This window comes from Panthera onca, chromosome A2, assembly GCF_046562875.1.
Source record: "Panthera onca isolate mPanOnc1 chromosome A2, mPanOnc1 haplotype 2, whole genome shotgun sequence".
Taxonomy (NCBI): Eukaryota; Metazoa; Chordata; class Mammalia; order Carnivora; family Felidae; genus Panthera; species Panthera onca.
This window is the reverse complement of record NC_138340.1, coordinates 49,914,282-49,937,086: the sequence shown is the minus strand read 5'-3', so window position 1 is coordinate 49,937,086 and position 22,805 is coordinate 49,914,282. Positions and strand designations below refer to the sequence as shown.

The following is a 22,805-nucleotide window of genomic DNA, read 5'->3' as shown; positions in this document are numbered from 1 at the left end:
ATTGATTGCTACCATTGTGGACCCATGAATTAGTATTTTACACACCCACCCTCAGCTTTCAGCTTTTCCCACACACTGTGGCACAGATGGCATCTCCAGGCTCTTGCCCCTCCTCCTGCAAAGGGCTCATGTTGCTCCTTCCTCCGTTTTACCCTCATGGTAGGGCTAAGAAGGGTGCTCTGTTGTCATGGCCCAGCCTCAGGTGTACATGACAATGTGCATCTGTGTCTTAGGAGCAATGCTTTCTTGGCATTCCTTCCTGTCTCCTGAGAACCCAACTTTAACTTGGATCTGTAGTTGGTCTTAGCTGGTAGTTTCCTGCTTCATCTTTTGTCATAGCAACCTCTGCTTGGTATAGGGTTTTTGACCCAGGATAGTTTCCAGTTCTCTGGAGTGGCTTCACCTACCCATCCTCCATTTGCAATGGTTCTTTGCTGTGCCCTGGCAGCGACAAAATTTATTTTCTTCTCCCAGCAGCTTAAGGCCTTTGCTTTCTAGGAAAGAGAAGTCTGGGAAAGTGGGAAGGGCTTTGTTCCTTTCCCCCAGCAGCTACTGATCACCCCTTGAGCTGAGATTCTGTACCAAGGGAGAGTTTCTCCAGGATCTTTTTTGTCCCCAACATTTCTTGTGAGTCCTCAGTAAAGAGCTCTGGGAAATGTAGATACCACTTGTGTCTGGAGGTATGACAAAATGACATTCTAGCCTACAATTAGCTTTTAAGGAATGAATTAAAATTTTAGCTGACTTTTTACCTACTTGTATGGTGGCTGACTTTCCGCCAATGGTCTGCCACAGGTGTGATAGTTTATGTGTTCCATTTCTTCTGAGAGAGGCCTATCTCTCTTTGCTCACTTACTGGCCTGGATTTTACCCCTGAAGATGGAGACAAAAGTGTGAAGGCATGTATGCCCTGCTTTTTATTTTCATGCTCATTTATTTGTGTTGATAAATACAATCTAATTGTTTATCAAAGTGAAATTTCACTGTAATATTATCATTTACCTGAAGTATTCGCCAGACTCGTCACTTTTTTGGACCAGTCTGTGGAGGGATTTCTTGACTATTCAGAGATTGGGCTTCATGAAGACAAGTCCTGCACTTGTACAGACACACACCAACAAAGGAAGACATGCCCATAGGCCATGCAGTGCATAGTATGGTACCACCCCCTGAGAGAGAAAAATGGTACAGAGTTGAGTGAGCATGGTGTCAGAAATCCAAATTAAGGTATCTGTTTCTTCTAATTGATGAAAAAAATTACCTGCCAAGTGCAAAAGAGATATTAATTCTTCTACTACAATATTCTATTTTCATGCAAAATCAGTTCTTGAATGCCTAAGAATGGGATGGAGACTTGTATATGTGACTTCATCGTTTTTATACACAGACCATATGGATGTAGGAAGAATGTCTTTGCCTATGGTAACCGATCTGAGGGAGAGAATGTAGGGAGGGAAGGGAAAGGTTAAGGATGAGATTATGATTTCTCCTAGTTACACAGGTAGATGGTGACTGTTAATGTGTTATCATTTCAAACTCCTTTCCCCCATTATTCTCCAGTCTTGATCTCTGAAATTCAGCCTGGAGTCACACCATCTGCTCTCTGAAAATTAAGGCTCAATGTGTCAATAGGTATGGTGGAACTATCATGGAATGTAGGGTCATTGGGCTTGTATCTGAGTCCTAACTCTACCACTTTCTAGCTTATAACTTAGGTTTTTGTTCCTTAAATTTTTTGAGCCTCTCTTTCCTCATCTGAAACAATTCCAACCCTGTGAGAGGAATAAATCAAAATATGGATGTAAAAAAAGCACTTTTAAACTCTAAAGTTCTGTAAAAATTTTCATTTTTATTATGAAATCACATTTTGCTCCCCTGAACTTGGTGGACCAGGGTAATATATACATTCAGTTTTAAGAACAGATTTTCTCTCCGTGTTCAAATGTGCTTTCTCCCACATTAAGCGTATAAATAAATAAGTATATAAATTTGATCAGTAGCTTGGTTTGTTAATCTGTGTCTTTCTTGATATATTTGCCCAAGTAGATTTTCTTTTCTAGCAAACTAAGAAGTGGCAAATTAGAAAACTGTAGGATTGCAGGCCTAAAACAGTAGTCAGTGGAGGAAACATGGTATTAATAGGGATACCATAGAGGTGTTGCAAAAGCTAGATTATTGGAAAGCAAGAGAATTATAGTTTGAGAAGAAAACATATTTGCATGTTTTCAGAGGACTTGCTAGTCCCAAATTTCCTTTCTGGCTGAAGAGTTTTATAGTATAAAGATTGATTTTCTCTGCTATTTTTAGGTAACCCCCTTAATCTTCAACCCAGCTCCATTCTGGTTGAAACTGGCATACAAACAATACAAGAGAATTGTGGCACCCAATCAAACGCTGCACTTGAGGTGCCAATGATAGGGTGAGCCTTTGCTCACAGCTTGAGTTGACTGTTTTCTCTTTGGTCATAATTTTAATGGATTCATGTTGCTATTTGTATATTTCTGTTTGTTATTCCCTTTGATCAGGAGAATATTACAATTGAGAGTGTGTGTGTGTGTGTGTGTGTGTGTGTGCATGAGTGTGCATGCACAATATGAATGAATATTTACACTGGGGGACAAAACTGGCATCTGTCATGTATGGAAGTTCCTTTTTTAAATCCTTTGGTCTGGCTCCAAAGAACTCTGTTTATGCCATAATATGTTATCTTTTAATCTTACCTGTTTGTCCTTCTAGAAAATTGCATGTAAAGTTAGAGAACACCTCATTTTCTCAGTATATGCTTAGACCTGCAAAAGTGTTTTTTGTATGTTGTAAGTGCTAATTACATAGTGTGGACATTTAACTGGAATAACTTTGTCCATTATAAATTACAGAAAAACAGAATTAGACAGAAACTATTTAGGGAAAACCATGGTATATTTTTATCCCTCAGGATTATTCCTTTGATCTTGAACTAGATTAATCAATTTATGACCTCTGTCATGGTTTCATGGTTGTAAGAGAACAGTTTTCTTTGGGTGACTGTAAAGAGTCATCCTGAATATCTATATTAGTCAAACTTCTTTCAAATGATGGAGATAGAAACTCATCCTTACTTAACCTAAGCATAAAAAGGAATGTAACGGGTTTACTGGTTACATTAGTTCAAGTACTAGGAAGTTCAAGGGCATAACTAGTTGCAAACAGGGCTGGAACTGGAGGTTCATTTAATGTCAAATATTTTCCTTTTGTCTTTCTCACTCTCTGTCTCTCTATTTGTCTCTCATCTCTTTACTTGTCTCTTTTTATCTTTGAATGTGGTCCTACTTCTCCATTGTCACAGACAGGATGTTTTCATATGGTGGGAAAGATAACTGTCATGTGATATCAAACCTAAGTCATAACACCTTTTGAATCTCCAAAAAGAGATAAAGTTTTTCCTGATAACTCTTTTTTTTCCCTCCTGATGACTTAATGGAACACTCACCCAGCCACAGCATTCATATCTGTGTTTATTGGAATAATAATGTGAGCCAATTTTTATCGAGCCCTTATGTGCTAGGTTTGTCTCATGTAATCATCACTACAACACTCTGAGATGAGTGTGTCTATTTTCTTCCATCTCATAGGTGAGGCAACTGAGATTCGGGAATATTGAGTACATTTCCCAGGGTTACACAGCTCGGTTCAAAGTGCTGACTCTGGATTCAAACTACCCAGGTTTGAGTCTCAAATACAAATTGAGCATAAAGACATAATTCAAAAGCTATCATGAGCATCACTGAGACCTATATTTGAAAAATTTTGCAAATGGTAATTTACTCTATAAATGTGAGTTGTATATCAGTGCATGGTACATTGCCAGATATAGTGCTAGACCAGTGGTCACCAGGTGTGATTTATTCCCCAGGAAAATTTGGATAAGCCTGGAAACATTTTAAGTGCATAGTTGGAAGGGGGGTTCCTCTTGGCATCTATAGAGTAGGAGCTGTGGATGCTGCTTTGCATCCTGTAAAGCGCAGAAGAGCTCCCCAGAAAAAAAGAATTATCCAGGCAATAATGTTGGGGCTGAAAAACCCTGTGCTAGATGAATAGAGATAATATTTGAAACTTGGCTGTTAGAAGCTTACAGTTTAGTTGGGGAGTAGACATAGGCAGATATTAAAAGTAAAATGCATTGGTTCAGTAGAGTTGGAGACATTCAGACTAGAGAAGACAGGGATGAAGTTACCATCATGAGCTATTTAAGGGCTGAAAGAATGTAACCCTAAATAACTGACAAATTTCAATTCTAAAGAAGGTGTACTGATATGTTCTTTAGGAATATGGAATGTGTGTGTGTCCTCAGTTACATATTTTGTCTAGAACAGTGTCTTGTGATGAAGCAAGTTTTAACTAATCCTTATTGAATGGATAAATAGATATGAACTTAAACACTGAGGACAGGCTAAAACAGGATTCTGTCCCATTTAGAGATTCTTTGATTTTATGACAGTTATTCTTTAGTAGTTGGAGGACAAAACTATTCTTGGTGGATGGAATGTCCAGGTAAGGCTTTGAGGTAGTGGAAAAGATAGAGCCTCTCTTCTATATCAGATAACATTAGGAGCGATGGTGTGGGCGTTAAAATTCTGGAGGTGCAGTATTCTATCTAAAGAGAATTCTGGGAAAAACAAAGAGGATGATATTTGCATGATCCACTTGGAATAGGTATGATAAGAGCAGCTGTTTCTCTCCTGCCAATCTGTTTTCCGTGGAAACAGAAGTATATAGCTGGAATGAGCAATAAGGAGTAAAAAATATGTATATGTATGTGTTAAGGGAATTACTTTTTGTTATTATCTCTATGAATTAGTCATTGTCACCAGGTGTGGTAAATGGAAACTGTAGAACAGTTTCAACATTCACCTTTTATCTTTTCTCAAGCAATTATTATCAAACACAAAAAATAGAAATGTTAGATTTAATGAGTATTTCATAGAAAAAAGCCTATAGGACCATAGTTATAAAACCCACATACTGAAATTATAGCATCTGTATTTTTAGTGAGTGCATTTGGATATGGCATAGTATCTTTGTTCTACACAACAGTCTTAGCTGTTTTCCATTGTGCAACGTGGCACTTTATGATACCTATTGCTTACATTTATGATACCTATTGCAACATTCTGAAAGCCCCTGGGTTTTCATTAACTTGTATCTTTGATTTTGTTGTGAATGTGTAGGGTTCCATAGTAATACATTCACAATGTACAAGGATACTTTGCAGACTGCCATGTTGAACAGTAGCCTAGGGGCATGCCACACTTTGATACGAGCTGGTGTTTTCTGTTTTGTCCAAATTTCTGTAGTATCTAAATAATCCTAGGCTGTTCTTGTCTTGCTCGATGTGTGGTAGAAGTATTTACTTTGTTAAAAGATTGGAGATGAATGATTATTAAAATGCTCAAATGTTGACATGTTTAAAGAGCAGTGTGATGTATGATGAGCAATTTCAACACTGAAGAAGGTATCACTACCTGCATTTTACTATTGGTTCCATGTAATTACATGACACTAAAGTAGTAATGGGAATACTAGTATTTTGTTTTAAATCATTTAGAATTCATAAATTTAACAAATGAAGCTATTGAATATATTTCAAGCCAATAATTTATGAACACTTCAAAACACAAGTGAAGTGTAAAGTTTTGAAAATACACATGTCACACACATTTCTAATATTAAACTTCAGCCATACTGGTGCTCAGCATCCTTCAACTTCAGTCCTTAGCAGTTCTGATTTCGCTTTTGTGGTTGCTCTTAAGGGTTATCTCTGCCCTTAGTCCCTATCTTACCTAGCCTTGGTGGCTATATCTGCATGTGTTTTCTAGGTACCTCCTACCAGCTTCATTTTTAATCTTGGTGATGATAATGATGATGGTGGTGATGATGATGATGATGATGATGACGACTGGTATGGTTATTATTAGGTAAAAGTTGAAGAGAGGATGGAAGGAGGCAGGAGAGTTGCATGAGCTCACTGAAACAAAAGGGCTGAAGGTTGGGGTGAGGACATTGGAGATGGGAGCAAGAAGGCATGGAGAGGGCAGGAGATATGGATTGAAGAGAGGAATGAGAAACATAAAGACATTACTGAGTCATGTCTGAAATAATTATACTAACAAAAATCCTGGCTTTGATATGATAAAATAACATGGGTTTACTTTTTTTAATGTTTGTTTATTTTTGAGAGACAGAGCATGAGCAAGGGAGGAGCAGAAAGAGAGAGGAAGACACAGAATCTGAAGTAGGCTCCAGGTTCTGAGGTGTTAGCCCAGAGCCCAGCACAGGGCTCGAACTCATGAGCTGTGAGATCATGACCTGAGCTGAAGTTGAATGTTTCACTGACTGAGCCACCCAGGCACCCCTACATGGGTTTGTTTTTGATACAACAAGATGTCTTAGACCCATTATTTCTGCTCTTCTCTGCTAACCACGACTAAAAACCCTAGAAATGGTGTAAGAGACAACCAAAGGATAACTCTGCTAGGTGGTAAGAAGAAGGCGAGCTACTTGGGAATCTAGCTCTGGAAGAACAATATAGTGTTCTTCCAGGTGGTTTTGTGTCCTCTTACCCAACAGAGGAAGGTTACACACCTGGCATTTCCTGACTCCTCACGTAACCACAGAAGATAGCCCAGGAAGCTTTTTCTTCCCCTGAATTGAACAGAAGTCCCTTTAACAACACGAGGTGAGCCTGATACCCTTGGAAGAAGGATAGATTGAGAGCTCTGCCAGAAACAAGGGACTGCTTCTCCTTCCATACCAATATTGAGACTCCCCCCATCCCTTTTTTTATCAGGAGATAGAAAGGGAAGGTGTCAGAACTAGCAAAAAGAACCAAGGTATAGCAAGCTGCCCTGGACAGGACACCTCTTTTTACATGTAGGCTCTTCCTTCCCTGACCCCCAAATTCCAGATGGGCCAGCAGAACCAGAAAAAGGAACCAGGTTATAGCAAGCGGTTTAGTCCAGACAGCCTTTTTGTCCCTAAAGACCTAGTACTCACTCCTTTGCTCAGAGACACTGGGAAGCTGGGAGACACCGGTAGGAATCCCAACACACCACACTTTCTTCCGTCAAGAAACACCTGATGACCCAAGTGGGGAAACTTCTTTTTGCCCTCTTCAGGCGGCACCACCAAGACCAGAGGGAGCCCCCTGGTCACCAGATAATCATGGTGGAGAAATCCGTGTGTTGAGGTGGGTGGGAAGATAGTGGCAGAGGGTGAGATCAGAGTGGTAAAAGAAAGACTGATTACAAAGATGCTTGTATGCTCTGTGAAGAATGTTGAATTTTATCTGGCAGGCAATAAATAGACAATAGAAGTCTCAGTGGAGGGGAGGAGGTGGAGGGATTTAGGAGGACTCCTGTTTGTGTAGGTAAGTATCTTGATGGAATAGGAAGGACACCAAACATGATTTGAAAGCCACTTCGACCCTCCAGCTACATGATATTGAGAAAATGATTTAATGTTTTATGCTTTGTTTCTTCATTTGTAAATTGAGTAAGAACATATCCTAGGACTGTTTTATAGGCATTGTGTGAAGATCAAAGACTATCATGTGTACAAAAGTGTTTTGTGAACCACAGTTTGCGTGCATATCCCGTATAATGGATGAATGTTGTCTCATTTGTACATGTTTCCATGGTTCAATTAAGATTCTACTGTACATGTCTGACTTGACATCATACATAATATGGTCATGAAGAAATAGTGATTATCTAATACATTAAGTGGATTCATTTAATTTTTAAAGAAGTGTACAATACGAATACACAACCAGTTTTGTTCTTCTCTTGTGATACTGGCATATGCAAGGGAGCATTTGACTTTAAAGAAAATTAAAAGAATTCATCACATTTCTCCCTTTTGGCTGGAAAAGTTTCTCTGCTCGGATTTTTCACTTTGCTGCAATGAAGTTTCATAAGGGTCGCCCCATCATAGCAAATGTACGCTGCTTATTTCCACACATAACAGATTATGCTTTCATGAACACTCCAGCTGCTGCATTTCTCTTCTGGCTTTTTAACATCTGTAAATTCCCATCTTTACATGTTCTTGTTTTATAGATAATGCTCTACAAAGGCACAGAAATGCAATCTGTTTTAAAATCCCAAAGTAATTTTAATATGGACAAAGACATATCTAAGATAATTACATCGAGGATTTTGTTTCCTATGTATTATTGTCTACAGAGTTATTGTTTCTCATGCAGAGTATCACTATCCTTGTCTTACAATCTTTGTTCATCTACCTCACCCCAGTATCCTCGTCCTATAAACTTGGGTCCTTTCTATTTATGCTCACTTCCTTGAGAATTTCAACTACTCCTTCATATGGATGGACTTTAATTATACATATTCAAATCTGACCTTTCTCCCAGATGTTAGTGGGAACTTTCCACCTTCTAGACATTTCTTGGCTGCCCCAGCTTGGCTACTCCATACATCAAATGCACCATAAGACCCCATATCATATACCACAGTCTATTATTTTCCCATCTACCACATCAACTCCACTCCTTTAAGTGAGCATGACACACACAACTTCTCCTCATCCAAATATGAGACATTAGAATCATCTTGGACTTTTCTTCTAGCTTTATCTGTCTGTCGTCATTTTCCAATCAGTCATTAAAGTCCTCTCAGTCCACCCTTCAAGTGATTTCCCCAGACTTCATTCTCCTTGATCACCATTGTTAAATTATAGTTACCACTCCTATTGCTGTACACACGAACTGTGTGGCACTAGCTTCCAATGTCTGATCTGTGCTCTACTGAAATGTTTCCACTGCCTGCCACTCTGATGCTCAAAAACTTTAATAGGTCTCTACTTCCTGGACCATAAATGAAAAACTTTCTGTCTGGCTATGATAAATTGCACTACTGTTTCCATTTTTTCACAAGAAGATTGTAAACCCCAGTCTTTGCCAGGTAACTTTGCATTACCTCTCCATGTGAGTAGAGTATATTTTGCCATCCCATGACTGTTGAAATTGAGCATATGACTTGCTTCCACTGAGGGAAGTTGAGTGAATATGATTCAAACAGAACTTTGCTTGCATGGATTTCCCTGTCTGTGACCTACCATGAGAAGAGCATACCCCAGGCAACCACTGTCCCTGAAGGCTAGGGCCCAGAGTGCACACACATGAGCAAACTGGAGTCCAACTCATAATCTGAGGCACAGCTGCCCTGTCTATCCCAAAGATTCAAGAGTGAGAAAAAAGATGAATTTGTCATAAAGACCCTGAGATTAGGTGATTGTGTGTCATGCAGCATTATTGTAGCAACTAAGACACTGACTTTCTCAAATGCTCTTTCCCCTCTTTTAAATACTCGCATGTAAAGATTTAACACTGGTAAAGTGATCTCTATGACATGTCTCCTTCACTTTTTTGACTATTTTCCTTACCACTTTCCTTTACATATAATTTATTGTCAAGATGGCTAACATAGAGTGTATACAGTGTGCTCTTGGTTTTGGGGGTAGATTCATCACTTGTCTTTTAAGGGCCCGTATTTCCCTCTCTAATCGATTCTCCTCTGATAATCACAACCCACTGGGAAGTCTCACTTCTTCAGACTTCTTAGTGTCCACATCTCTTGTTTCATACCTCAAACTTTGGTATTGTTAATTATCTAGAAGCGTTCCCTCATGTTTCATTCCAGAAATATGCTTGTAATCCAAAGCACTTGTATATCAAAGTGAATTTCCCAGTAAGAAATAATGGAAACTCAGATAATTCATTCCACAACCCCAAAAAATTCATATACAAGTGATTATAATACTGTAACATAATACAAAATAATGAAGAAAATACAAAATATAAAGAAAAAATGAACAGATGAAACTGCACTTACCTTTGGAAGCCTTCGTGGCTGATGTGAAGGAGAGAAGAGGGTAGAGGGTTATTGTACAGGACGACTTTCACTTTCACTAACAGAATCACTGCTGTCTGTTGGCTGAGTGGAGTCTTTTTCTTTTTGTGCAACTTTAACAGGAAACCTATCTAATGACCCAGAATTAAGCAAAGCATTCCTAAGCTTACTCTTGTATGGAAAAGCAAAGGACTGTCCATAGGTGCTTTGAAGTCCCAAAAGATACACTAGTGCCAGTTGTGGGCACCTTCCAATGTTCTGAAAAATCACTAATTTCTTCCAAACACTGCAGCCTGAGACAAAGCAGCTGAGTATGGGAGATGATCACCCACAATCTCAGAGAGAGAGAGACAGAGAGATAGAGAGGCAGGGAGGGAGAGAGAGAGGAACCATTGGCTCAGTTGTGATCATGTGATGTTTGGGTCATGTAATACTCAAATTGCAAGACCTTGCTTCTTTATCAAGTTAAAACTTATTACAAATCTTTGCTCATCTTGTTGAACATTCATAGAACAACTTACTTGCAATCCAAGGTGTTACTGTATATGCTTATGTTAACACCCTGTTCTGTGCTTTTGTGAATATCCAATGCTTATTCCTTATCACGTGTAGTATTAGAGTATCTTATTATCTTGTCTGTTTCCATGTAAACTCCAAGATCCCAAGGGCAGAGCTGCATCTGATTTCATATCATCTGTCCACAGGCAAATGCAGTACCTGACACATAGTAACTGGTACAGAAGCATTTATTGAATAGATGATGACTCTTCGTATCTCTGCTTTGTAAGAAACCTCTGTGCCCTTTGATGGCAAGAACAACCTCTCACTTCCCAAAATACCTAGTCAGCATCTTCCAGAGAAGAGACAACCAAGATACAATTGTGGCACATTTTGTGATGGCTTAATATGATTTTCTAACAGCTAATAATATATCATCACTCTCCTTTACACAAACATTTGTATAGCATAAATTTAAATATGTTTCCTATATTTCTATGTTGCACAAAGGATATTTTTTTTAATTTTATTTTTTATTTTTTAAAGTTTACATGCGAATTAGTCAGCATATAGTGAAACAATGATTTCAGGAGTAGACCCCTTAACGCCCCTTACCCATTTATCCCATCCCCCCTCCCACAACCCCTCCAGCAACCCTCAGTTTGTTCTCCATATTTATGAGTCTCTTCTGTTTTGTCCCCTTCCCTGTTTTTATATTATTTTTGTTTCCCTTCCCTTATGTTCATCTCTTTTGTCTCTTAAAGTCCTCAGTTAAAGGATCTTTCTTTTTAAGTTTATTTATTCATTTTGAGAGAGGGAACATGTGCGTGTGAGCATGGAGCAGAGGAAGGGCAGAGAGAGAAGGAGAGAGAGAATCCCAGTCAGTGCAGAGCCTGATGCAGGGCTGGAACCAAACTCAGGAACCATAAGATGATGACTTGAGCTGAAATCAAGAGTTGGATGCTTAACTGACTGAGCCATTCAGGTGCCCCACTTGGAAGATCTGTAAACAGGTTTTCTTTACATAGGGGAAAAAAGAAAAAAAAAATATTCCCCTTTTTAACCTTTTTGGGAACTTCTCCAGTTTTTTTCCAGGTAAGGAGCCTAGGAAGCCCCCTTCCTCCCAGATTGGGTCTCAGAGCCATGCTTCAAGAATCAGAAAAGCCTCAAGAATCATCTAGCCTTCCTTACTCTTCAATGCTATTCTTCTCTGAACATTGAGGTATCTCTTATATTATTTATATGTAGTACTTGCTGTGTTAAAATTATCCCCAAATGTAGCCCTTTAAGACAAAATGAATCATTCTACACAATTTCTGAGATCAGGAATCTGGGAGTGACTTACATGGGTGGTTTTGGCTTAGGGTCTGTCACGAGGTTGTAGTCAAAGTGTTAACTTGATTGAGGCTGGGGGATTCACTTTCAACCTCATTCCTGTGTCTGTTGTTAGGAGATCCCAATTCCTTGCCATGTGGGTCTTTACATAGGGCTACTTACAACCTGAAAACTGGCTTCCCCCAAGTAAGTGACTCAAAGGAAAGAGCCACTGAAATGGAAGCCATACTACCATTTTTATGACCTCATCTCTGAAGTCACTTGTGATTTCTGCTCTATTCTACTTCCCATTCGAGGTGGGTCACTAGGACTAGCCCACCCTCAAAGGGAGGGACATTAGGCTCCACCTCTTCATGAGTGGAGTATCAATTTGTAGACATAGTTTTAAGCCACTGCACCCTTCCCTGGACAGGCTGTGGAGGTGAATGCCATTCGTATGGCCCTACCTCCCTGGCTACTCAGGCGAATATGCTCCTGTGCCTTTTTTTCTTCTTCCTGGCTTCAGGGAGTTGATTTCTAAACATTGAAATCATAAAAAGATTTAACATAAACAAGATGCAAAGGGAAGGGGCAAATCCCATAGATGTCCAAGCATTCCCAAAGCACTGACCCAGATCTGTAGTACTTGATGTTCTTTCTTAGATGGATGTCTCCTCAACCTTGGACTCTCTGTCCTCATTCCTGAGGGTAAGCCCAGGGGAGTCTTTGGTGCTCCCTTTTGAGCCACCATTTCCTGGGTCCTGATGTTGTTTCCTGAAGGAAGATTCCTCTCTTCTTCCCAAGGTCCTAGATGCAGACATTGCTGAATGCAAGGTGGCTGGAGGCCCTGGAGTAGTCCCTGTATCTCAGGTGAGACTTAACCTTGGGCCCTGAGGTCCAGGTAGCATCATCTTCATGAATCTTTAACCCCACGTTAGGCAGGGAAATTTTTTTTAAGTGCCTTTCACAGAGGGCAGTATGGTGTACTGAAAATACATGAGCTTTGGATTCAGGCAGATGCTGGTCAAAAACCTGGCTCTACCACTGTCTGGATTTATGCATTTGGACAAGTTATTTAACCTCTCTGAGCCCCCAGGTTTTTCATCACTAAAAATGAAGATAAAGTGAGGATTGAATGAAAAAACATATGGAGGTAAACAGCACAGTGTCTGGCACATAATAAGCATTAGCCAATGTCCATTCAGCGAGGGAGTGAATGTGCTTCAGAGCTACCTGCCATACCCATGGAAGACTGATCCTGAACATCCCTCTCATGCTTGTAGACACCGAAAAAGAACTGGATTGTGTATTTCTGGGGCATCTTGCTTGTCTATTTGTAATACATGATTTGCTGAGTTTCTTGAATACATCCTCCTGGAAAATTTTCTATCTGCTTTGCTTTTGGTGACACAAAAGAATTGTAATTCATTTTGTATTTGAAAGCTGACAACATGATGTGAAGGCAGCCAGAAAGAGCTTTTTTTTTGTTTTTGTTTTTGTTTTTTTAAAATCATATTGTAAGTAAGATTCTAAGAAATCAGAGCTTGGTTTCTATGAAGAAGTGTATTTTTCTAATGAGTCGTCTATTTGAGCTGTTTTGTGTTGAGGCTCTCTTAGGCAAATGAGAAGAGGGAGTGTGGGAAGAAAGAGGTGAGACTGAGCAGACAGAACAGAATGCCACTTCTGGTACCTGCCTTCATGCGTAGGGACTTTTCCCTATATGTATATTTTCTTCTTCTGCACTCCCAGTGCAGAGAAATACCCCTGCCTGGTGGATGATGACACAATGCAATTTTCTTCTCTTACTTTTTCTCCCCCCAGAGATGCATGGTTTTTCCTTTAATATATTCAAGGCAGCATTTGCTGTGGCTGGATTGGCATTTGTAATTATACACTGTGAAACTATAACATAGAGAGTGTAACTCTTCTCCCAGATGTTAAAAAAGTTTAATGTGTTAATGTGTTCAAATACCCCCACCTATGGAGCAGGAGATCCAGTGCCTTTTGACTTCTTTCTTCTGCATGATAATCACATTCTCTTTAAAAATCACATTCTCTTTAAAAATCACATTCTCTTAAAAAAAAAGTGACTGTGTGCTGCTTTGTTGTGTGCTGTGCCAAAATCTGTAATGCTTAACCCCTACCCACCTTTGTTATTTTCCAAGAGATTTGATGTTCTCAACAGCATGAATTGCACGGAAGTCTAAGAGGTTGTAATTAATATGTTCAGACCTTTCTTAGTGAAACTGGAGCCAGTGAATGGTGGACATCTTACAGCACAGAGGCACAGGTGATCACCAGAGGAACTAAAAAAAAAAAAACGATTGAGGGGTACCCGGGTGTCTCAGTTGGTTAAGTGGCCGACTTCGGCTCAGGTCATGATCTCATGGTTTGTGGGTTTGAACCCCACATTGGGCTCTGTGCTGACAGCTCGGAGCTCGGAGCCTGGAGCCTGCTTTAGATTCTGTGTCTTCTCTCTCTCTCTGCCCCTCCCCCACTTGTGCTCTGTCTCTCTCTGTCTCTTAAAAATAAATGTTAAAAGATTTTTTTAAAAAAAGAATCAAAAGCTCTTTACATGATAAACAATATGATATTTGATGACTGTGTGGATAGGTGATTTTACCTTGCTAAATATATATTCCATTATCATCTTCCTTAACTTGTTTGCACAAATATGAAAATAACTCAATTACAATAACTAGAATTACTCCAATTAGGCAGACCACCCATATGAAATATCAAAAGACTCTTCTCCATTGCAACAATGAGGATTTTTGCTTATTGATATGTACTTGACACCACCCTTGATCTACGGAATGGATTAAAATTTTAGCATAAGAAGCTTAAATTATACACAGGGTGGGACTCTCAGAACTGAAGCTTGTTAACTACAGTGAATGTTTATTATATTTTGCATTCCTTGTCCCCATTTGTGAAAGACATCCCTACTTTTTGTTGGGGAACCGCCCCTCATTTTTAACTCCTATGATTTAATCTTTACCTGTCCCCCACACTCCAGGGCTGGGCTCAGATTGGTTTAAGCCTATTATCATATCACATTCCTTTGAGCATGGTGATTGGCTGGGGATGGGCAGAAGGCTCCCATTTGGTCAGTGAGCATCATATCTGAGATTCATGCTTGACCATTGTAAGGAGAGCAGTGCTTCTCCCACTGGTTGGAAAACTGAGAGGAGGTAAGGTCTAGAGCTTGGCAGCTACCTTGAGATAAGGAGGAGAGACTGAGTGAGAAAGAAATCACAGGAAGAGAAGAGCAGAGCTGATATGAGAGACAAAGAGAACAGAGTTCTTGGGAACGCATTTGAGCCTCTGCCTCAAGCTGACTTGAAATGTAATGCTAGCCCTAGTACTTCCTGGTTCAGAAGTCAAGACTTTTCTCTTTTCGTCAAGGAGGGTTTGATTTTCTGTTAGTGGGCAAATCAGAAGACTTCTAATTGAGTCAGACACAGAAGACTGGTTCTCACTCTTGGCATCGATGGGATCTATATTTGAATGGGCAGGCATTTTCTGGGGTGTCTTGTTTGGTTCAGACTACCTGGTATTTCAAAGTCTCAATGTGTTTTCCAGTTGATCTTTTCTGTTTTTGTAAAAGTAAATTCTGGTCACCAATTACCACTGACTACCAATATTCTGCATCCTGTGTATTTTCACTCTTTAAATCTTATCCAAGCCTCAAGTAAGACAGGAAATTTCATTTCAACAGCTTCTACCATATTGTCTTTTTATCTTCTTCTTTCCATATCCAAGTTGCCCTGCCAAAATTAATAATCGGCTTTGTGATGATATTATAAATCTCCTTTAATGTTCTTCTTTATTGTAATAAATTTTAATCTCTTAGCTTCAGGATTCTTTCCTCCCCTGGGCTATTGAGATTTCCCAGGTATTTAAAATGATTCACCTGCTTGAGTAGTTTATTATCCACCACTCTATATCCCCCCCCCCCCCCAACCAAAGAATCATGGCTTTTTATAGAAATTACCACATTCATATTCAGGCTCTTTTTCTATTTTCATGGTTTAAATTTCTATGTAAGCTGTTTCTAGAGTTTTTCAATGTTGTAACCGTGGCATATAAATGTAAACAATTTAAGGCCAGCCCCCAACATACACACACATGGACACACACACCTCCCTCACTCCAGTTTTCCGACTGAAAAGATAGTTTCTTACTCACCTGCTCCCCGTCTTAACCTCTCTCCTTATGCAGGAGCCCAAATGTTGTTTTCATCATTTATCTTAGAACTCCCAATCTGTGACTGGATCAGGCAGGACCTAATAGTGTCATTTTTTCCATCTCTCTGCCTCTATGCAAATAAGGACTTAAATATGTCTAAGAAGACTATTCCTACCTGCTTTAAAGAGCCTCAAAAAAGGAATTCAAGGGGCGCTTGGGTGGCTGAGTCGGTTAAGTGTCTAACTTCAGCTCTGGTCATGATCTCATGGTTCCTGAGTTCAAGCCCTGCGTTGGGCTCTGTGCTGACAGCTCACAGTCTGGAGCCTGCTTCGGATTCTATGTCTCCCTCTCTCTCTGTCCCTCCCCTGCTCACACTCTGTCTCTCTCTCTCTCTCAAAAATAAAATGAAAAATAAAGGAATTCAAATTCTTTTTTGAGGATATATTTCATTGTTTTATTGCTCTTTCTTTTTCTCTTGTCTCCACTAATTCCCTCTATTATTAAGAACAATTTCCTCTCTTGATGTCTGCATCCTAAGCCTTTCTGTCCATTTCTCAGCTCTTCCATTGGCTCCACTACTTTGATCTAGTCCTGGAACGTAGGAACATCTGCAGGACACAAACTACATCTCAGTCATAGAGGACCACACCCAAACTTCCAACTTTCCGTTGAATACACCCACCAAGGTATTTCATGGGTACCTCAGATTCATTATGTGCAAGGAAGAGCTCATGGTTTTTTTGTCCTCCTTTGTTCCTTGTTCCATTTAGTGGTCCCATAATCACTAGCTAGACACCTGGGTGGTGTCATTGGCCTCTCCACTTGTTACACTGCCCCCTGTGATGTCTGATTTATACCAGATAGCATTATTTCCCTCAAATGCCTTTCCTATCTCTGCTTACTTTTATCTTAACTTCTCCTTGGACAGGTTCTCCAATGGCTGCTTAACTGATCTCATTGCTTCCAACTTTTTGCTCCAACTATCTTCCATATTATTGCCATGTCGATCTGTCTAAAATACAGATCATATTGGGGAGTGGGAGGGAGGGTAGGGTAGGTGATGGGTATTGAAGAGGGCATCTTTTGGGATGAGCACTGGGTGTTGTATGGAAACCAATTTGACAATAAATTTCATATATTAAAAAAAATACAGATCATATAATGTAGGTTTCCCATCAAAAGCCATTAATGTTTCCCTGTTGCCACAGACTAAAATAAAACTTCTTGGCCTGGCTGCAGACATTAAGAGGCCAGGCTTGATATCATATTAACCTGAGTTCAGATTCTCCTTTAGCCACTTATTGTCTGACTTGGGAAAATCTCATAGTTTTTCTAAGCCTCACTTTCTGTACTGTAGGGATAATAACTACCTTCCAGAATGGTCATAAGAATTAAACTACATGAAGTTTGTAATGCACTATCACAATGCCTGATGCCTATGCAGCACTTAGCACATGATCATTGCTATTTTTAGGAATGCCATTATTATTGTGTAGCAGTATAACATAGTTGTTGTCAGCTTGGTCACCTCTAACTCTTAACAGCTGTGCTACTATGGTCAAATCACTCAACCTGTCTTTGTGTGTTTCCTTATCTGTAAAATGGGGGCAGTAATCATAACGACCTCATAAAATTTTTAGAGTGCTAAATTGACTAATATCAGTGTTTGAACCACATTAAAGAACTATAAAAATGTCAGGTCTAATTCTTGTTATTCTTAAATCATGAAGTCATTTCTCAAAATCATGGAGTCATCCTTTTGTATATATGTCTATACTGTTATGTGACAAATGTGTCCACTCCATTCTCCATTTTCTTTTATTTTTTAAGTTTATTTACTTATTTTGAGAGAGACAGAGACAACACGAGTAGGGGAGGGGGAGAGAGAGAGAGAGAGAGAATATCCCAAGCAGGCTCCATGCTGCCAGCTGCAGAGCCTGATGCAGGGCTTGTACTCATGAAGTGTGAGATGATGACCTGAGCTGAAACCCAGAGTCAGCTGCTTAACCCACTGAGCCACCCAGGCACCTCTCCAGTTTCCATTTTCTGTTACAGGTTCTTAGTTTCCTTTGTGCCATTGGGTCCATTTGGCATCTGGTAAAGTCTGTTCACTTCTTGTCAGAACAGCATTCTAAAATGCATAATATAAAATCTATAAATTTACAGAGAGCCAATTATATTTAAAAATAATGAACACACATTTAAAAACTTAATTTGTTAGGGTAATGTATGTGCTTTTCTAATGGACTCATAAATAAGATGTAACAGTTGGTCTAATAATTACTGTAATTTCAAGGGAGCGATGAACATAAATAATATTTCAATTATCTGTAATGTAGTAACATGCCATGAGGGTACCTATGATTTCTACTGGTGACCGAATCACAGGTTCTACCAAAACTATTATGTGTGTGGTTTACTTTAGTAAATGAAGGAATGTTAAATGTCAGAGATTGGTGAATATCAAGATGTGATTTTGTTTCCCATTCGAATTCATGGATTTGAAGTCCTGGCGTTCAAGAAGTCCTTATCCAGATCCTACACATATTGTAAAACTGAGTTCAAATGTACTTTCTCAAAGTCTTCCTTAATCCCAGCTAGTTTTGATTAACCTACAAACTGTATCCACTCATGTCACTATGTTGTTGTTTTTTTCCCAAGGCCCATATTTTTATTTCCTCTCCCATGTTATTATGCACATATTCCTCCCCATCAAAGATGTCAGACCCATGGTCAGTCTCCACACTGGTACATAGTACCTGTGACTGAGGAGGCCATGATTAGGTAGAAATGTGAGCATGTAGTAGGTAGCCATTACTTATCTCTATTTCCCTAACTGCCCATTGCAACATAAAGTACACCATTTCTGAGAATGTAGCTCATTTCATTTTAGTGTTATTTACTGTGCCAGTTCTGCTGCCTGGGCTGACAAATCACCTCTCCAAAAGGCAGGTTCTAATCCCATATGCAGTCCCTGCTCAGTGGCAATTTATATGACAAGCTCTCTGAGTTTAGGCAAATATCCTGATATTTTAGCTCAGTTATTCTGACAACAACAATTTCTGCCTTATGGAGTGCATATGTCACCAGAGAAAATCAGCTTCCTGGGCTTCCTGCTTGTTGCAGGAACATAAATTTTCATGGTGAACTTGAAATGCAAATGATGTGCCTTGATGCTCTTTGCAAATCTTTGCTTGCACCTGGAAGCCATCTTTGCAGAACTGTGGGTAAAAGGAGAGAGAGGGGAACGAGGGAGAAACAGACGGAAAAATAGAGATAGGAGGAGATGGAGAGAAGGACGTAGGGAAGGAGAGAAGCTAGGCTTTACTTTCTGTGTTGCCTGGTACCTGCTCTTAAGCATACAGTAACTTTTCTTGAGTTTATTGTGTTATGATTTTAAGAAAAGTAGGCAAATATTTAGTTTGAGAGTTAACAAAAATTAATATATTATAGTCATAACTTGTTTTAACGTTTTTTTCTAGCACTAATTTAGAGCAAGGTTTATCAGCTTTGATACTATTAACATTTTAGGCTGGATAATTCTTTTTTTTGTGGGAGGCTGGTGCATTGTAGGCCATTTAGCAGCATCTATGGGTTATACCCAGTAGATGCCAGTAATGTACCTCCCCAAGTTACAACAAAAATAACTCCATATATTGCCATATGTCCCCTTAAGGGAAAATAGCTCTACTCTAACTCTTGCTCTAAACCAATAGAGAACCAATGATTTAGAGGATAGTGGTTTTCTGTTGTGTATCAGACTCTGCTTATTGTTTTACATATGTCTTTTTTTTTACATACATCTTCTAACTTAGTCTTCCCACAGTCCCATAAAGTAAGTGCTATCATTATCCCCATAATATAGTTGAGAGGTAAGATTCAGGGAGGTAAAACATAGTGAACAAGAAGGAAAACTAACATGAAGAGATGGAAAACTAAAGCAAAAAGGAGTCACTGCATGAGGTAATCTCAGAGTAGGGAAAGGAAATCTGTGGCCCTTGTACAATTGTATCACCTATATACATAACACATATGTTTTATCCACTCTCAGCAGTCTATCCTGAGGAGCCAAAATGATTATTAAGGTGGGAATTACTAATAGAGTGAAATTGGCAAGGGAGGTAAGATTTCATTTACCAACTCTGGTTGAACTAAATCTTCTCCAAAAATTAATTTGTGTGACTATGTGCTTTTATAGGGCAGTGGTCACTTATCTCTGTATTACTAACACATAGGGAGGGTGTTTAGCATGGACCCTAAATAAGTGTTTATACAATAAGTATATAGTACCTGAAATCTTACCACTAGTGAGTCCCGCCTTAAGATATAACATTGCCATCGTTCTTTATTCTCTTTTAAATGCATATACTTTTAAAAAATATATAGTGCCTAGGGGTGATGACTTAATAATAACACTATTATGCAACTTATGAAACTTATGTTGTGGATTCATGCAACACTAAAAATAAAACTGTAGAGATCAATATTTTCATGTGGTACTTTGAGAGGGAAGAAGAAATTTTTCTAATACAAATTATGAACTAAGTCTGGATATAAAAGTAATCTTGGAAACTAAGTCTCAGTGTTCCTTTTTACTGTATCATCCATCACTTAACACTTTACAATGAGAATATTACAAGGTGTTTTATGTTGGAAAGGAAGAACCTTGGTTAATTTAAAAGATGTGGAAGGAAGTAGAAAATGAGTGGGAAGAAGCTAGGTCAGTAGGGCAGAGGAAAAGATTATAGAGGAGACCATGGAGATCTGTGGAAATGCTTCATCAGCAGCTTCACTGGCTTCTGTTGAATTCAGTAAATGTTTTTGAAATTATTTCCTATGTTTGGAACTTTCATTTGGAATGTTTTAGAACCATATTTTTACAATTTAAAAGTCACAGATAAAAAACAGATCAGAGAAAGGGTAGGATTTTGAAACTTCAGCAGCATAGGACAAAAAGAGGTGGACTGAAAATGTACTAGGGATTTTTATTCAGAATGTCAGTCAGTTCCAGATCCTTTGTATTAAGTCCCTTATGTTGAAGCCCTAATCCCTCATGTGATCATATCTGGAGATAGGGTCTTTGGGAGGTAATTAAGATCAGATGATGTTACAAGGGTGAGGTCCTAAGAAGAGAAAGCAGAGAGTTTGCTCTCCCTTTATGTCCAACTCAGAGGATACAGTGAGGAGGCAGCCTCTACAATACAGGAAGAGATACCCAAACAGAATCTGACCATCCAGTTACCCTGATTTCTGAGTTCCAGTCTCTAGAACTAAGAGAACCTAAATTTCTGTTGTTGAAATCAGTCTGTGGTATTTTGTTATAGCAGCCCAAGCTGATAAAGACAATGTTTCACCAAATAGAGAGTATCTGTAAAGGAATATTAATTATTTAAAACAAAGAACCAGGGGCACCTGGGTGGCTCAGTCGATTGAGCATCCAACTTCGGCTCAGGTCATGATATTATGGAATGTGAGCTCAAGCCCCACATCGGGCTCCAGCTCAGAGCCTGGAGCCTGCTTTGGTTTCTGTGTCTCTCCATCTCTCTGCCCCTCCCATGCTCATGCTCTGTTTCTGTCTCTCAATAATAAATAAAACATTAAAAAATGTTAAAACAAAGAACCAAAGAGAAATTTGAAGTTGAACAGTATAATAACTGAAATTAAAAATTCACCAGAGGGATTCAACATCAGATTTGATCAGGAAGAAGAAAGAAGCAACGACCTTAAATATGGGTTAATTGAGATGATTCAGAATGAAAAACAGATAAAAGAATTAAAAAAATAGAGCCTAAGAGACTTGTGGGAGACTAAAAAGCAACTTAATACACTCTTAATGAGAGTTCTAGAAAGAGAGGAAGGAAAGTGAAGGCATATTTGGAGAAATAATGGCTGAAGTTTGATGCAAAACATTAGTTTCCACATCAGATAAATTCAGTGATTCCAAGTAGGGTAAACTCTAAGAGATAATACATAAACACATTATAAGCAAACAGTCAACCAAAAGCAAAGACAATCTTGAAAGCAAGAAGAAAGAAGAAAATTATTATTTACAAGGATTCTCCATAAGAAGAGCTGATTTCTGATCAAAAGCCTGGAACTCATATGGCATATTCAACATGTTGAAAGTAACAGACTGTCAGTTGAGAATTCTATATCCAGTGAAACTATCTTTCAAAAATGGAGAAGTGAAGACATTGTCAGTAAGCAGAAACTGAGACAATTTGTTGTTGGCAGACCTGCCCTGTAAGAAATAATAAACAAAGTCCTTCAGGCTGAAATGAAATGATGCTACAAAGTAACCTAAATCTGTAGGAAGGAATAAATAATAATAAGGACAACATAAATGCATGTTTGGTTTGTAACTCCTTTTTCTCTCATTTGATTTAAAGACAACTGCATAAAGCAATACTTACAAATTGTTTTGATGGACACACAGTTTATAAAGATGTGATTTATATGGCAATGACAACATAAGAGGAGGGGAAGAAATGTACGTATACAGAAGCAAAGTTTTTGTATACTATTGAAATTAAGTTGGCATTAATCTGAGCTACAATGTTATCAACTAAATGTTAATTGTAATCTGTAAGGTAACCATTAAGAAAGTAATAAAAAATAATAAAAGAAATGGAAAAATAATTAAAATAATACACCAGAAAATGTCTGTTTAACAGAAAAAGAAAGCAAAAATGAAGTAACAGAGGAACAAGAAAGACTATAAGATATACAGAAAATAAATAGAAAAATGGCAGGGAAAATTCTACTTTATCAGTAATAACATTAATTGTAAATGGATTATACACTCCAATCAGAAGGCAGAGATTGGGTGAATGAGTTAAAAAACAAATTACCCAGGAGTGCCATCACTTAGATGGCAGCCTTGGTCATTCCTGC

At 38.8% G+C, this 22,805-nt stretch overlaps 1 long non-coding RNA gene across 1 annotated transcript in view; it reads left to right on the top strand.

The window, feature by feature from the left end:
• Window positions 1–11,489: 11,489 nt before the first annotated feature.
• Window positions 11,490–22,805, top strand: part of LOC144614108 (uncharacterized) — a 37,741-nt gene continuing 26,425 nt past the window's right edge. The window contains exons 1-2 of the long non-coding RNA XR_013551635.2: window positions 11,490–11,628; window positions 12,525–12,590. This is a non-coding gene — a long non-coding RNA (uncharacterized LOC144614108). The remainder of the gene's footprint in view (window positions 11,629–12,524; window positions 12,591–22,805) is intronic.